At 44.3% G+C, this 16160-nt stretch overlaps 2 long non-coding RNA genes across 3 annotated transcripts in view; one reads left to right on the top strand and one right to left on the bottom strand.

Moving 5' to 3' along the window:
* LOC148129819 (uncharacterized) overlaps nucleotides 1–10634 on the top strand; it is a 110950-nt gene extending 100316 nt beyond the window's left edge. Inside the window, exon 3 of the long non-coding RNA XR_015750629.1 lies at nucleotides 10394–10634. This is a non-coding gene — a long non-coding RNA (uncharacterized LOC148129819). The remainder of the gene's footprint in view (nucleotides 1–10393) is intronic.
* LOC148129817 (uncharacterized) overlaps nucleotides 1–16064 on the bottom strand; it is a 150663-nt gene extending 134599 nt beyond the window's left edge. For both annotated transcript variants that reach the window (XR_015750627.1, XR_015750626.1), the window contains exon 1: nucleotides 15969–16064. This is a non-coding gene — a long non-coding RNA (uncharacterized LOC148129817). The remainder of the gene's footprint in view (nucleotides 1–15968) is intronic.
* Nucleotides 16065–16160: the final 96 nt, after the last annotated feature.

The raw sequence follows: 16160 nt of genomic DNA on the forward strand, positions 1-16160 counted from the left end.
CCATTTTATGACCTTTCCTGCCCCAGTTGTTAAGTGAAAGCTGCAGTTAAGTTGAGTAACACGGTTAAGGGAATCTTGATTTTACAATCCTTTTCCTATCTTGTTAAGCAAACCACTCTTGTTGTGAAGTGAATCATGTGGTCATGAAATGACTCCAGCATCCTGTGTTGACTTAGTTTGTCAGAAGCCAACTGGGAAGATCCAGAATGGAGATCACATGATTCCAGGATGCTGCAACTGTTGTAAATATATGCTGATTGCCAAGTGTTTGAATTTTGATCTGCTGACTATACAGATGTGCTAATGGTTGTAAGTCAATGATCAGTTCTAAGTCCTTTTTTGTTGTTGTTGCAACTTTAAACAAATGGCTATAACTCAAGGACTACCTCTAAAAGTAGAGAAGATCTGCACTCATTTTCCTTAGCTACGTTTTTGAAATAGGCCTTGTTGATTGAGACCACAGAAGGGGACGCTCTGAGCCGATTAAGATACTGTAGCAGTAGCAATAGCACCTAGACCAAGGGTCTTCAAACTTGGCAAGTTTAAGACTTGTGGACTTCAGCTCCCAGAATTCCTGAGCTAACATGACTGGAGGAGGAATTCTGGGAGTTGAAGCCCGCAAGTCTTAAAGCTGCCAAGTTTGAAGACCCCTGATCTAGACTTACATACCACTTCAGAGTGCTTTACAGCCCTCTCTGTTTACAGAGTCAGCCTCTTGCCCCCAACAATCTGGGTCCTCATTTTACCCACCTCGGAAGGATGGAAGGCTGAATCAGCCTTGAGCCTGGTGAGAATCGAACTGCTGACAGTCAGCAGAGTTAGCCTGCAATACTGCATTCTAACCACTGTGCATTAATGTAAAAGCAAAAAGCTGTGAATTGATGCTAATGCCTCATTTTACTGCAACAGAGAGAGTTGGAAGTCAATGCTTCTTTTTCTTTTCTTTCTTTTCTTATCTTTCCTCACTTCTCTTTCCCCTCTTCCTCCCCCGTGCTTTTCTGTTTACTTTTGTATTTTGTACCTTGTAATATTTAATAACTCAATAGAAATGTTAAACGAGAGGATCAAACTGCTGACAGTCGGCAGAATTAGCCTGCAATGCTGCATTCTAGCCACTGCGCATGAATTCTGAGTATCTCATTCATGAAATCCTAAATTGCAATTGGCGAATCCATACTTCTATATCCTCCCATTTTAGAAACCCTCCTCCAACCCCTCATTCCATTTCGCAACCTGGGCAGGGGGGTCCTCTTTTTTTACTTTATAATCAAAGTGTATGACATAGACAGTATATCAGTGAGCTATTAAACAGAATTCAGCACGGTTTGAATGGTGCTTTTCTTTCCTGAATGATGGCTGAATGAATGGACTACGAAAAACAAATCCGGAGTCAGAAATGGATAGTGTGACTATATATAGTTCAGTGCAAAATATTATGACAACCTTCAGATAAAATGTGCACCTGCTGTTTTATGCCATACGTGTTTCATATACACTGAACACTGCAGCCCAAACTCTGCAGGTAGGTGGAAAGAATTGAGGGAAAGAAGAGAAATAAAAAAAACAACTCAAGTCTTTTACAGTTGCTGTAAAACCACGTAATAACTGAAGAGCCTAACAAAAATAAAACCTTTTTGAATTGAACTTATATGGATGTAGCCCAGGTACAGACAACTTATTGCCCTTGTAACATTCATTTGCAAATTCTAACCAAGTCTCTCGTGAAAGGTAATTTGCTGCTTCTTTAGCGACCTGTTGGGGGGTGAGGCAGGGCAGAGACATTGGAAAAGATAACCAGAATGGAATAATCAAGGACAACAGAATGCAAGAGATAAAATAGAGATCTCCACCTGACAGTTTCCCCAGGTAGACCACATCAGATAAGCTAAGTAGCTTAGGCTACATTTACAGAAACTTGCAAGTCTGATAATGCAAATTTCCTGCCCTCTGTTTCACAGCCTGAGAAATTAGGTTACAGTGGTGGCATTCAAAAATTATTACTACCAGTTCTGTTGGCGTGACTTGGTGGGCATAGCTTGGTGGGCATGGCAGGGGAAGGATACTATAAAACCTCCATTCCCACCCCACTCCTGGGGGAAGGTTACTATAAAATCCCATTCCCTTCCCGCCCCACTAACCTGCTTTCTAGCTCCGTTCTCCTATGCAGGGCAACCAAAGAAGACCCAGCCAATCAGCTGGGACTCGGGAGGCAGAAAAGAGATGGGGGCAGGGCCAGTCAGAGGCGGTATTTGCCGGTTCTCCAAACTATTCAAAATTTCTGCTACCGGTTCTCCAGAACTGGTCAGAACCTGCTAAATACCCACCTCTGATTAGGAAGGATCCTTTCTGAGTTGCTTTCTCTGCCCATTATGCAGTTGTGGGCTATGTTGCCCCTTAACTGACTGTTGACAGACTGTTCCTTGGATAGCACCCCACTCCACTTCCACATCCTGTGTAGGAGATGACCCGACTGAGGGAGGAGTCAAATGTGTCATCAATCTTGAATCCCTTTGCACCCACAAGAGATCTGAGGAGGAGTCAAATCCAATCTTGCACCCACAAGAGATCTAAGTCCAGCCTACCTTGAATTCCATTGGCTCTTATCTACTGCCAATTTGCTTTGACCTTGAGTAGTTCAGATTCTTGTAGGGAACTTAATAAATAAATATCTATATATTCATTTGAACTGCCTGCACTTCTGATTTCCTGCGCTTGTTACATCCCATTACATCTCTCACCTGTTTCAGCATTACAATTGTCACATCTGGCAGCCTTTGAAAATTTATTTCTGCAGGAATATTATTTATTCTTTATTAAGTCCAGCAGTCCCTTACCAGTGGTCACTGAAATGTCTTCAGAATCTCAGGAGGATGATATGAACAATGTAGCTTTCTCCCATGGCTTGTCCCTCACAGCTAAGATTCAGAGACAGCTTCTCTTTGTATATAGAAAACTTGGGGTAAGTTGGTGCTGATTATCTATTCTTCCCTGAATTTTTCTAATCTTTTTTTTTAAAGAACCCTACTCATAGCCAAGATCATCAATATAACTGATGATCAGTATAACTTCACCAGTATAACTTTTGGCAGTATATTCTGAAAGTCAAGTAGATATCATATAAGTGTTCGTTGAATCAAATCACAGAATGTTTTATTAAAATGAAAAGAACTGCACTATCATCAGTTTCCTGGGGACCAAAAGGCAGGAGAGAGAGTGAAGAAATCAATAGGGAAGAAACCACTTATTTTCTTTGAAAATAAAGATGGAACTCATCTAATATTAGATGCTATTATGTTTGTGTATTGTGTTTCTAGAGCCAAACGTTTCACAGATATAGAAAGAAAATCTCTTTCTTTCTTTCTTTCTTTCTTTCTTTCTTTCTTTCTTTCTTTCTTTCTTTCTTTTTCTTTCTTTCTTTCTTTCTTTCTTTCTTGCCAAAGCAGGAGGCATTTTTACATAGAAAGATGGATAGACAGTGAGTGAATGAGAGAGAGAAAGAGAGAGAGATGAGATAATAGAGATAACTAGGTAGGTAAGATAGGTAGGTAGATGATAGATAGATGATAGATAGGTGAGATGATAGATAGGTGAGATAGAGATAGATAGATGCAGACAGGCAGATAGATAGATGATAGATAGATAGATGAGATAGATAGATAGATAGATAGATAGATAGATAGATAGATAGATAGATAGATAGATAGATAGATAGATAGATAGATAGATAGATATAAACAAACAGATAGATTAGACATATTCTAATATCTAAATATTAAAATGACCAGTTTCCATTAAAATGTATGCATTGCAGACTCCATCCTCTATTTAATCCATTTATAAGACAAATCCGTCAAAAACAACCCCACAGAGATAGGTCCAACGTTGCCCAATGAGCTTTAAAGCTCATTAGAGGCGGGAAATGAGAACTTCCTAGTCAGAAGTCACATAAATTCACATTCGCTTTTAGAATATTCTGTTAGAACAAGCGTTCACATGTTATGGACTCTGGCTCTCACTAGCCACAGACTACGGAAACTATCAGCCCAAACAACTGAAAGAAGCTGCATTAAAGTACTAAAAGAGCCTCACCCAAGAAGATTAGATGTCAATAAATCCCACCAGATCCTTCATGAATGTAGGACAACTTTTTTTTTTAATTTTCCAATTTCTGTTTTATTTTATAGCTGACCTATATAGCTGTCCATATAAAATAGTTGAGGAATGCAAATCAGGCAAAAATCTCATTTGAATAATTAATTTCATTTAGAAGACCAATTGATCTGATTTTGTTCAATTAAACTGGAAAATCAATCTGCTTCTATGATTCTAGTTGATTTGGAGAGTCATTTGGGTACTGAGTTTGGACTGGGCTACCTTCCGACGAAAATCTCTGAAATGAATTTTTCGCACAGCCCTATTAAACACAGAATAAAAACATATCGGTATCTATTTTTTATCAAGATGCTTCAGAAGACAACCGATCACATGGGGAGATCTTTTGCTTCTCTTCTCAGATATTAGATACTGCTCCATTTGTTGCTCATAAAAGCAGAAAAGGAAGGAAGTAACAATGATAATAATCATAACACAGTTTATGTCAGAATCAGTGTTGATCTGGTCAACTTGCTGCATTGTTGGCCTTTTAAAAGCTTTTAATGGGAATATAAATATCCCATCACTTCAATTTGGCTTTGGTTGGATTTGAAATCCAAATGGAAATTGGGAATACAATGCAAAGACTGCAAGGCAAAGAACACAACAAAACCTTTATGCTCAACCATTAGGAAAAAGAGGAGAGGAGAGGAGAGGAGAAGAGAGGGAAGAAAAGGAAAGGGGAAGAGGGAAAGGGAAGGGAAGGGGGAGGGGAGAGGAGAGGAGAGGAGAGGAAGGGAAGGGAGGGGAGGGAAGGGAAGGATGGGAAGAGATGGGAAGGGAAGGAGGGAAGGGAAGGGAAGGGAAGGGAAGGGAAGGGAAGGAAAGGGAAGGAAAGGAAAGGAAAGGAAAGGAAAGGAAAGGAAAGGAAAGGAAAGGAAAGGAAAGGAAAGGAAAGGAAAGGAAAGATAGGGAAGGGAAGGAAAGGAAAGATAGGGAAGGGAAGGGAAGGGAAGGAAAGGAAAGGAAAGGAAAGGAAAGGAAAGGAAAGGAAAGGAAAGGAAGGAAGGGAAGGGAAGGGAAGGGAAGGGAAGGAAAGGAAAGGAAAGGAAAGAAAAGGAAAGGAAAGGAAAGGAAACAGAAGGAAAGATAGGAAAGGAAAGGTAGGGAAGGGAAGGGAAGAATGGAAAGAGATGGGAAGGGAAGGAAAGAAAAGAAGGGAAGGGAAGGGAAGGAAAGGACAGGAAGAGATGGGAAGGAAAGGGAAGGAAATGAAAGAAAAGAAGGGAAGGGAGGGAAGGGAAGGGAAGGGAAGGGAAGGGAAGGGAAGAATCACCCCCAATATTTTCTTTTACACATCTAAAAGATTAGCTGATAGACAAAGGTGATAACTTGCTTGCCACTTCCCAGGAATTTTACCTTGAACTTTCCCCACCTCCAATTATCCAACATTCTGGGTTGAGGTCTTTGAAAACTAGCAAAATTCATAACCCAGAGCAATGTTTTCCTGGCTGTCGGCTTGCCACTTGTAGGCCGACTCCCACTCAAGCACCTCACCTTTTAAAACCCAGTGAAGCAAAATCGCTGGCCACAAACCCATCTCTCAGCATTTTCTCCCCTGACAGCAGGCTCTGATATTTATGAAGAGGCTCTTTGTTGACGACGTTCCCCCCCCTCCTGCTGCAGTAATGCTTGGATGGTTATTTTTGCATAGCAGCCAGTCAATATGTTTCCCTCTGGTGATATAGTAAGTATTAGGAAGCAAATAACTGCAGGCAACTTTCTGTAATAACTTGGGTAATAACAATATTGCTGGCTTTAAAAAAAAAAAAACACCACTTTGGGCCTGGAGCTTATTGTTTAATCATAGCAAAAGGTGGGGGGGTACATAGATTTGCCAGGGTCAAGAGCTCACATCCCCATTTCTAATTAAATTGCTAGTTGCAGAAAGCTATGACCTCAGCAAAGACAGGTTACCGGAATAATGCTGTTCAGAAGAGAACGCTAAGCCTGACAATATGGGAATCTTCCTAATTTTACTTTTCAGGTCCTCCGGTCAGAACAGGGTTCATTCCGGGTCTGAGTTTTGCAGAGAAGGTGCAAACAATCCCCTCTGAACCTCCTTCTACTTTCTCTTTGTCTCGTGTTCTCTGTGATGACCTGGGGCATGGCACAAAAATAACAAAGTCACCAAAGTAGATAAATTCCCTTTAAGGCAGGGATCCCCAACCTTTTCGACGCCGCGGCCCGGTTCCGACATCAGCTGGGCGCGCCGCGGCCCGCGTCAACTGGGCGCCGCCATCTTTATGACGAAAAGGCGCTTCGGTGGCGTCACGAAGCGCTGTTTCATCATAAAAGATGGCGGCGCAGCGCTTCTGGTGAGCTTTTTCGGGTAGAAATGGCTTTCTACCCGAAAAGCTCACTCAAGCGCTGGCGCCGCCATCTTTTATGACGAAACAGCGCCCGGTGAGCTTTACCCGGAAAAGCTCACCAGAAGCGCTTTTACCAAAAAAGATGGCGGCGCCCAGCAACCAGCGGCCCGGTAAGGGTTGTTCCGCTGCCCGTGTACCGGTCCGCGGACCGCGGTTGGGGACCCTGCTTTAAGGCCTCCAACTTGGCCCCCATTGTCCAGTTATCCTTGGCTGGAGATCAAACTCTTCCAGAACAGTCTACAAAGGGAAGAAATGCAATCCAAACCCAAAATACAGATAAAGTAGAAATAAAATAACCAACACAAACCATGCTGAAGTAATTAACACGACAGACCGGGATAATAAATTGCAGATTTCCAAAAGATAATGAAGCACACACAGTTGGGAGGACGCCAAAACCCAGATAAGCCTCGGCAAAGTTAATGCACGCTTTGCTTCCAGCAACTTTGCCATGTGCAGTTTGCCCTTTTAAACAGTCTTCTGCATGAAGGGGATCAGGGCCCTTTCCTCGCCCTTAAATCATGTTGCTCCCTTATCCGTTCCTCCCTGCATGTCCTAGGTGGGCCTGGGTCTTCCTCTGGCCAGCTGGCCTGTGCCCTTCCCCAGTTTCCTCCACAGCCACCAGAGCCACACTCCCACTCCCTGTCAGCTGTTCCACCTCTCCCTCGGAATCAGATTCCAACTGGCGCATGATATTCTTGCTGCAAAGGGAAGATTCTCCAGCATCACACACACACACCTGCAATACGGTGTCCAATTTGGTTTCACCCCGTTACAAAAAAGATGTTGAGACTTTGGAAGAAGTGCAAAGAAGAGCAACGAAGACGATGAAAGGCCTGGAGACTAAAATGTATGAAGAGCGGTTGCATGATTTGGGTTTGGCTTGTGGATGCTCCATCACTGGAGGTTTTTAAGAAGAGACTGGACAGCCACTTGTCTGAAATGGTATAGGGTCTCCTGCTTGAGCAGGGGGTTGGACTAGAAGACCTCCAAGGTCCCTTCCAACTCTATTCTATTCTGATTAGTAGTTGTGTCCTTCTTTGAATTGTTAGGGGGTCAAAATAAATCCACCATTTTATCATTGCCCTAGAAGTCTCTTCCTAGTCTTGCAAGCCAACTTTAGAGCCTCAGACGGCTAGGCCAATGTTCCTGAATCTTAGCAGATTTAAGATATCCGGACTCTCAGAATTCCCCAGCCAGGTTGAAAAACAAAGGTGGCTACGCAATCTTTTCCTAAAATAAGAACCACTGTGGCGCAATAGTTAGAATGCAGCATTGCAGGCAAACTCTGCCCACTGCCAGGAGTTCAATCCTGACCAGCTCAAGGTTGACTTAGCCTTCCAGCCTTCCGAGGTCGGTAAAATGATAGTTAGGGGCAATAGGCTGACTCTGCAAACCTCTTAGAGAGGGCTGTAAAGCACCGTGTATACAGGTAGTCCTCAACTTACAACAGTTCATTGAGTGACCGTTCAAAGTTACAGCAGCACTGAAAAAAAGGACTTAGGACCATTTTTCACACTTACGACCACTGCAGCATTCCCACGGTCATATGATCAAAGTCCAGATGCTTGGCAACTGGTTCATATTTAGTGTCCTGGGATTATGTGATCAGCTTTGGTGATCTTCTGTTAATAGGGAATCCAGATTCATTTAACATCCATGTTACCCACTTAATAAATGCAATGGGGAAAAAAGTCGTAAAATAAGGCAAACTCACTGAACCAATGTTTCACTTAGCAACATCAGTTTGGGGCTCAGTTGTGGTTGTAACTCCAGGACTACCTGTATAAACTACCTATTGCTAAAGGCTTCCAGTGATGGAGTACCCGTAACTTCCGAAGGCAAGCCGTTCCATTGTTCATTGTCTATTAATTGTTCTCACCGCTCGGAAGTTTCTAAGTTGCTAATAGCTTTTCGGCACAGCATTATTTTAAATACAGTGCAGCATTGGTCTCTGACAATTTTGCCAAGTCCCTCTCAGCTGGATCTGAATGAGGAATTATACGGATATTTAATGTATCCATTAGGCATAAACTACAGAATCTTGGGACCTGATAAGAGATTCATTGACTAGTCAGTTCATTCAGGCACTGAATTATTTGAATCTCTTCTTTCCAGCCTGGGCTGAAAAAGCTTTCGAAAGTAAATCACTAAACAACATTTCTCTTATCTTTGGATTGTGTAACATCCCTCCCATCACTTTTCCAGTCTCTCCCAAATCTCTCACAAGCTTAGATGCCTCTAATAAAGCACCCCAGCTTTCTAAACAGAGGTTCCTCCACTATTTTATCTCCTGCATCTCAATGCTACCTCATTCATAGCTTCTCTGTTGGCATTTAAGGATTTTGACCGTTGCTATAACCATTGCTTGAGGCCCTTCTGGCTCTCCAGTAGGTCAAAGACCTTGTTGATGTCCACAGAGAACTTCATAGATATACCTTGGATGCTACAGACTGCAGTCAAAATCACAGAATTTGAAATAATGTGGAGTCTCTCCTCTTAGAGCCACATCTGAGATGGTCCCATCACCCAAGGAAATTAACTCCTAAATCTGTAATGAGCTCAAGATGACTATGTAGCTGTAATGCTTCAACCCAAATCATTGGTGTGCTAGAAGCCATGCTGCGCTTGTAATCCATAAAACATATCCCAAGCATGATATGGAATCAGGAAATGGTTGTCTTTCTCACGCCCTTTGTCAAACAGCTGAACATCACAAGGATCGGTTTGTTACTACTAAACAACTGGCAGATGGGACACAGGGCTTATGGGAGGGAAACAACGATGCTGTCAACCCTGAAGCTGACTTGACTGAGACCATTTTGAGGCTTCAGTGTTGCCACACTGGAGATGAGGGATAGGGAGGTGGGGGGGAAAGAGATAGCTGGGGTTTTGTAGCCAAAACAAAATACTTTCTCCTGGGAATCAAGGACATTCCCACAGGTGGCTGGAGAGAGGAGGAGTGGAGTTACCAGGCAACCAGACAGCACCTTGATTGGACCATGTGACTGATTGTTTTCACCAGCCCGTGCCAATTGTTGTGGCCTGCCAGCAGCCAGCAGAGCTGGTGGCAGACTCGGACAGTGAGGAGGTTGGAGAGGAACATGGGCCAGTCGTGGAGTCTGGGGAAGGCTCTGACGAGGGCTCTGCGTCAGAGGCAGAGATGGGGCCAGGGCCGTCTGACAGTTATCAGCTGCCTTCAGAGTCAGAGATCAGTGGGGCAGAAGAACAGCTGGAGCCTGTTCCCAGAGTGCACATGTGCAGAGCTGCTAGGAGAAGGGAACAGTTAAGGAACAAGGATCGATTCGGGAGTAAAGGCTCAGGTGGATAGTGAATGGTCCCTCCCATAGGGAATAAAGAGGAGCGAAAGGGGAGTGGTGTTTGCAGGAGATTAATTAATTCAATTCATTAGAGTGAAGGTCTGTTCCTGACTTCTTTTGCCAAGTAATTGCTGCTACAGCATGGTGTTTGGATAGTATCGGCCTGGCAACACTCCAAGCCTGATAAAGATCTGTAGTTGTGAAATCTCATGAAAGACTGTTGGCCGGGACTTTGCTGGAGTAGAATTCCATTTAACCTAAATAAAAGGGGTTTTATTGGGATGAAGAGTCTGTTTCATGATTTTGGGAAGCCTAGGTCAGAAAATCAATATGATATGTCCAATAAAACTTTTCTTTGAGGAACATACTTGCCTCGGAGTTCTGTTTGCTATGGGCGTATTACTTGGGACCCTGACAGGCGCTTGGGCATAGACATACGGGCTCTGTCCTGATTCACCATGTATCTATTTCTCATATGAGACTTCCCTGTCCATCAACTATCAACTTGGAGACAAAACCTCAAATTATTATTCATCTTCTTCCCCCAAGGTAAGATGGTTTAAGGAAGCAGGACGCACCAGCTGTTACAACTACGAAATATCTTTCCAAACCAAGAAGGAAATCCCTCCCTGGGAAGAAAAAAAAAACAAAAACAAATCTACAACCTGAAAAATGATTTGACTGTCCCTCACCCACAAGGTCTCCTGGCTCCATTGCTGCAGCTGGAAGTTGCATAGTTGCTGAAACATAACTAACGCTCAATAAAAAGGCAGCAGGGAGGCTGGACTTGATTAAAAGCAAGGTTTTCCAGTTCCCCCTCATCAGCATCCTGTGTTTTAATTTATCTGCCCCTGGGCCGGTGAAACACTGGCTTGTGTTAGAAAGATGCACCTAGGATACTGACAATATAGATACTGGAGATGACATAATGGGTCATAGGGGAACCGGTAAAGGAAAAGCTATCAAGAGTGCATTTCCTCCATGGGGAGTAGCCATCCATTCTGAAACTTAATGAAAACTCCCACTCAGATCCAGTCTTGCATCAGCAGAGCCATTTCTTTTCAGATTCCCAAACAGTCAGAGGCAGCTCTGCTTTATGTTGCTGGCTCAGCTCCAGAATGGATCCCTTACTTGTAAGGATGAGGGGGGTGGAGGAGAAAGTCACAGGAGCTGGGTAGAGCTATTATAGCTATTATTTAGGGATTGAAAGGAATTCTAGAAGCCATGCTGTTTCTTTCTTTCTTTCTTTTTTCTTTCTTTTTTCTTTCTTTCTTTCTTTCTTTCTTTCCTTCCTTCCTTCCTTCCTTCCTTCCTTCCTTCCTTCCTTCCTTCCTTCCTTCCTTCCCAAAGAAGACATGATGTGAACTCATCCTTTATGGCTACCCGCACACACTATTCCTCAAGTGATTTTGACAAGCACGTTAACATAGGACACAAAATTTGGGGGACTGATCAGTCATGCAAACTCTGAACTCTGAAAGGAATTCTACAAGCCATGCTTGGCATACTTTAGCTGAGACTTTCTTTCCTTCCTTCCTTCCTTCCTTCCTTCCTTCCTTCCTTCCTTCCTTCCTTCCTTCGGAGGAGAACAAGGAAGTTACATGAGCTGGGTAGATTTTTCCAAGCACGTCAACACAGGACACAAAATCTTTGGGACTGATCCGTCATGCAAACTCTTGGGTCACCATGCAATATTACTATTAAATAGAAAGAAATGGAAAGCTTGTGCTGTGATAATGCAGGCTACGCCTAAGGCCTGAGAGCTGGACTTTAGCACTCAGCCTACTGGAGAAATCTCATTATATAACACTTGCAGAATACATGAAGTGCACATCTTAATCCCAGGAAAGTATAGGATGTGAAGGAAAAGACAAGCGCTCACAAGAAGTCATGCAACCTAAAAACAGTTTCTGGAGACCTCCAAACTTTCCATAAAACAGTTGGAAAGTTGCTGTAGGAGAAGAGCAGGCAGAGTTGGGAGGGGGGAGGAGTTAAATGCATCATCAGCTCAGAGTCATTGCATTCCCACAAGTGCTCCAAATCCAACCTTTCCTGAATTCCATTGACCCTTGTCTGGCACCAAATTAGTATTGTACTTTAGTTGACCAGATTCTTGTGTATAGACTTGTGTATAGACCTATCCTATCCTAGATTTATCTACCTGCAGGTAGCCATCCTGACATGATACACATGAACTGACAGCACCCATTTTAAAGGTTGCCCTTCACTATAAATCAGTGAGGCTAAGTGTAGGACCTTCTTAAAAGGGGGACAGATTCTCAACTCACCTGCTACAATAAGCACAGATGCAGAATAATGGATGGAGAGCAGTTAGTCCTCGCTTCTAAGAGGTTTACAGAGCCAGCCTATTGCTCCAAATAATCTGGGTCCTCGTTTTACTGACCTTGGAAGAAGGGAAGGCTGAGTCAACCTTGAGCCAGTCAGGATTGAACTCCTGGTTGTGAGCAGATCCTGCTATACTGCATTCCAACCATTGTACCACCATCGAAGGGAGGGAGGGATAGCAATGGCACGTAGACTTATATACTGCTTCACAGTGCTTTAGAGCCCTCTCTAAGCGGTTTACAGAGTCAGTATATTGCCCCCAACAATCTGGGTCCTCATTTTACCAACCTTGGAAGGATGGGAGGCTGAGTCAACCTTGAACCAAACTGCTTGAATCAAACTGCTTGTCAGCCTGCAATATTGCATTCTAACCACTGCGCCAGTGCTCTTGAGATAGATAGATGATAGATAGATGATGATAATGATGATAGATAGATAGATAGATAGATAGATAGATAGATAGATAGATAGACAGACAGACAGACAGACAGACAGACAGACAGACAGACAGATAGAATAAAGAGAGAGAATATAGACAGACAGTGATAGATAGATATTGTAGATAGAAGATAGAGATGATAGGAATAGCTCTTTACAGCTCTCTTTAAGAGGTTTACAGAGTCAGCCTATGGCCTCCAACAATCTGGGTCCTCATTTTACCAACCTTGGAAGGGTGGAAGGCTGAGTCAATCTTGAACCAAACTGCTTGAATCAAACTGCTCACAGTAGGCATAGTCAGCCTGCAATATTGCATTCTAACTACTGCGCCAGTGCTCCTAAGATAGATAGATAGGATAGATAGATGATAGATGATAATAATGATGATGAAGATAGATAGATAGATAGATAGATAGATAGATAGATAGATAGATAGATAGATAGGAGAAAGAGAGAGAATATAGACAGACAGTGATAGATAGATATTGTAGATAAAAGATAGAGATAGATGATAGGAATAGCTCTTTACAGCTCTCTTTAAGAGGTTTACAGAGTCAGCCTATGGCCTCCAACAATCTGGGTCCTCATTTTACTGACCTCAGAAGGATGGAAGGCTGAGTCAACCTTGACAAGGTCAGAATCGAACTTCTGACAGTGAGCAGTCAGCCTCCAACACTGCATTCTAACCACTGCGCCACCAGGGCTCCTAATAATGCAGGTACTCCTTGACTCCCAACCATTCGCTTAATGGCTACAACACTAAAAAAAAAAAAAGTGGCTTACCACCCATCCAGGCACTTATGACCATTGCAGCATCTCCACCATCAAAATTCAGGTGCTTGGCAACAGGCATGTACTTAGGACAGTTGCAATACGTTGGGGTCCTATGGTTGCCATTTGTGACTTTCCCGGCCAACCTCTAGCAGGTAAAGACAACTTGGGCGGGGGGAGGGGGACAGCTAGACTCACTTAATGACCTGTGTGATTCCCTTAACAAGTGCAGTGATTTGCTTAACAGTTGAGGCAAGAAAAGGACCATTAACCCAACAACTTGTGGCTCTTTTACTCAGGTGGAATAAGAGCTACTGGAAGGAAAACTGACTGCATCAGGGTATCCATGAGTTCACTGCTCCGAAAGCCTGCAGAAATGGGCAAAATGCTGCTGGTTTCAGCCTTAAGAAGAACTGAAATGACATCAGCCACTAAATGTGGACCCTTGTGGATGAAATTCAAGGTGCTGCGTGTCCATTGACTGTTGAATTACATTCTGTGGTCTAACCACAGCACATGATAAGAGTTTCCCTCCAGCCCAGATTAGAGCCTGTTTTCTTTGGAGCTACCCTCCTTCCTTTCTGCCTTGCCAAATTTTATGTTCCTACTATCAGAAACTCTACATCGCAGAGGTTACCTTCAGTGCAGTTTTAAAAGGATCCACTAAATCCAGAAAGTGTACGTCCAACCAAATTTGTAGCAGTGACCTTCCTTCTCTCTCTCTCTCTCTCCACTGTATCCTCCCCCCAACACCACCAAGGGTAGGGTTTATTTGTTCACAAGCTGCCCAGCTATGGATTAAATAACAGCCCCCCTCTCCTCCTCCAAGCCATGCAACGTTTTTCAGGATGCAGCTGGAGTTTATATTCCCTTCCATGGATAGAGTGAGTGTTGTGCAAAGGCTCTTCAATTAGCAAGTGGATTGGTCAGTTTTCTGCATTCAAACAATACTCAGAATGTTAAAGAAATGCCCATATGCTGGTTTGCACCACAGGCAGAAGAACTGCTACCCAAAGTCAAACTTGATCATGCCTGGCATAATGTGGGGCTGGCATAGTGTTGTGACAGGAGCTTTTTTGACTCCAAATCCAAAATCCAGAGGATTGGGATGTCTTTCTTAGGAGCAACCGAGACAGCAAAAGGAGAGGTTATGAGTTTTGAGCCATTTTGGTTTATCCTATTGCCTTCCTTCCTTTCTTCTTGCTTGCTTGCTTCCTTCCTTCTGCCACCTTTTCCTCTCCTTCCTTCTTTCCTTCTCTCTGTCCTTCCTTCTTGCTTCTTTCCCTCCCTTCCTTTTTTTCTTTTCTTCCTTCCTTCCTTCCTCCTTTCATTCCTTCCTTTCCTTTCTTCCTCCCTCCCCCATTCCTTTCTTCCTTCCCCCCTTTCCCTCTATTCTTCCTTCCTTCCCCCTTCTTTCCCTTCCTTCCTTTCTTCTTCCCTTCCTTTCCTTCCTTCCCTCCTTCCTTCCTCCCTTTCTTCCTTCTTCCTTTCATTCCTTCATTCCCTCCCCTCCATTGCTTCCTTTCTTCCTTCCCTCCTTCCTTTCTTTCCTTCCTTCCTCCCTCCCTCCTTCCTTCCTTCCTTCCCTCCTTCCTTCCTTCCTCCCTTTCTTCCTTCTTCCTTTCATTCCTTCCTTCCCTCCCTCCCTCCATTGCTTCCTTTCTTCCTTTCCTCCTTCCTTTCCTTCCTTCCTCCCTCCCCTCCTTCCTTCCCTCCCTTCCTCCCTTTCTTCCTTCTTCTTTCATTCCTTCCTCCCTTCCCTTCCCTGCTTCCTCCCTCCATTGCTTCCTTCCTTCCTTCCTTTCCTTCCTTTCTTTCTTTCCTTCCCTTCCTCCCTCCTCCTTCCTTTCCTTCCTCCTCCCTCCCCTCCTTCCTTCCTTCCTTCCTTCCTCCCTTTCTTCCTTCTTCCTTTCATTCCTTCCTCCCTTCCCTCCCTCCATTGCTTCCTTTCTTCCTTCCCTCCTTCCTTCCTTTCCTTCCTTCCTTCCTCCCTTTCTTCCTTCTTCCTTTCATTCCTTCCTTCCCTCCCTCCCTCCATTCCTTTCTTTCCTCCCTCCCCCTTCCTTCCTTCCTTTCTCCTCCTTCCTCCTTCCTTCCTTCCTTCCTTCCTCCCCTCTTCCTTCTTCCCTTCCTTCCCTCTTCCTCTCCTTTCTTTCCTTCCTTCCTCCTTCCTCTTCCTTCCCTCTTCCTTCCTCCTTCCCCTTCCTTCCCTACTACAAAGCGGCCCCCACCTTCTCCTTAAAGTATCCACAAGGGGTGAGCAGCAAGGGGGGTAGATGAGCACAGGAGAAAGAAGGGGGAAAGAGGTTCCAAAAGCCCCCTGCCCACATTCTGCAACACAAGACGAGGGCACCGGGCGAGTATCTCGCCGTTCCCCCCACCTTCCCCCTCGCCGTTCCCCCCACCTTCTCCAAATTCCCTTGCAAAGACCCCCCTTCGCTCCTCCGGCCCAGCAGCAGCCGCAGCCCTTCATCCCAAGCCGGAAATCGATCTTGAACTGAATCAACTAGTCTTTCTCCTGTTCGCTCCCCGCCTGCCCCCCCCCTTCTCTCCCATCAGTCACACTCACCCACCACGTCTTCTCGGCCTCAGTCCGGAGCTCCGGCATCCTTTCTCCGGCCTTTCCAATGCAGACTTCCAGCCAGGGGGAGACGGGGAGAAACACCGCCCCGCTTTATTCCCCCCCCACCCTCCCTCCACCCCACCCCCCAGCTTCCTTGTTCCCTCAGCTCCTCTAGAGCAGCCCGCAGCCCGTGTTTGA

The sequence above is a fragment of the Notechis scutatus genome, chromosome 9, assembly GCF_049901735.1.
Source record: "Notechis scutatus isolate UNSWTSFEM ecotype Mainland chromosome 9, rNotScu1.2, whole genome shotgun sequence".
Taxonomy (NCBI): Eukaryota; Metazoa; Chordata; class Lepidosauria; order Squamata; family Elapidae; genus Notechis; species Notechis scutatus.